Source organism: Aplysia californica, unplaced genomic scaffold (assembly GCF_000002075.1).
Source record: "Aplysia californica isolate F4 #8 unplaced genomic scaffold, AplCal3.0 scaffold00104, whole genome shotgun sequence".
Lineage (NCBI taxonomy): Eukaryota > Metazoa > Mollusca > Gastropoda > Aplysiida > Aplysiidae > Aplysia > Aplysia californica.
In genome coordinates, this window is record NW_004797374.1 from 57,590 (window position 1) to 58,763 (window position 1,174).

General features: G+C 42.5%; 1 protein-coding gene across 1 annotated transcript in view; it reads left to right on the plus strand.

The window, feature by feature from the left end:
- Nucleotides 1-1,174, plus strand: part of LOC101862864 (hephaestin-like protein) — a gene marked incomplete at both ends in the record, with an annotated part of 19,220 nt that overhangs the window by 11,428 nt on the left and 6,618 nt on the right.

A 1,174-nucleotide genomic window follows, 5' to 3' on the forward strand; every position in this document is an offset into this window, starting at 1 on the left:
GGGAAGATAGCTGTTAGACAAACAGGCAGAGAGAGAGAGAGAGAGAGAGAGAGAAAGAGAGAGAGAGAGAGAGAGAGAGAGAGAGAGAGAGAGAGAGAGAGAGAGAGAGAGAGAGAGAGATGTTTTGTGAAATTGCCATAGTAGTAGCCATTTTCAAGTAAATGAGAATGTCTTTTCCTGGTATGCAGATCTCAAAACTAAAGATCTTGACTTAGGCCAAAATGTTAACACCACGATGTAATTCCAAAATTCTATTTTGTTCCCAAAAGGTCGCTGGGTTGTTGAGTCTCACTCGAACTTGGCAAGGGAAAACGGCATGTTCGGGTTCTATGACGTTCAGCTGTGTGGTCAGAGCCCCACGACCTTCAGCACTACAGGAACAACTCGTGAGGTGTTTATCGCGGCCGAGGAGGTGGACTGGGACTTCGCGCCTCTTGAGAGAAGCCTCATTTCTGGAGCAGACCTCAATGATCCAAGAAAGTAAGGGACTCCTGTGGCCTCCTCTCTCTGTCTCTGTCCTGTCTCTGTCTCTGTCTCTGTCCCTGACTCTGTCCCTGTCTCTGTCTCTGTCCCTGACTCTGTTTCTGTTTCTGTCTCTCTGTCTGTCTCTGTCTGTCTGTGTGTCTGTCTGTCTGTCTGTCTGTCTGTCTGTCTGTCTGTCTGTCTGTAAACAGTAGGTTTAACTCAACATCAGAGAAATCGAGTCATCGGCGCGCTTCGCGCATTTCCGCTGTTGCCAGGTTGTTCAACGTCTGTTTTTCTATTGACGTTGAAAGTCATGGGAACAGGAACAAAAAGTGAGGAGTATACTAATGTCTCGATTTCTCTAATGTTGAGTTAAACTGCTATCTTTTTTGGATGTCAATGATCAAGTGTTGTTGCGGCTTCTGATAAACACACACCTAAATTTCATTTTAAAATACCAACAGCATAGAATAGCTAAATTTATATATATATATTTTTAAGAGAACGCCGTGAACACTAGTTGAAGAACAATAACTTGTTTTCGTAACATGACCTACTTAAAAAACAGTACTTGATTTAACCCAAGTGAAAGGAGAATCGTAAAGACTCAAAAGACCATAATTTTTACTAAATCAAAATGTGGTACCCTTTTAATCGCCAGTTAAGTATAGTATAGTATAGTAGAGAGAGAGAGAGAGAGAGAGAGAGA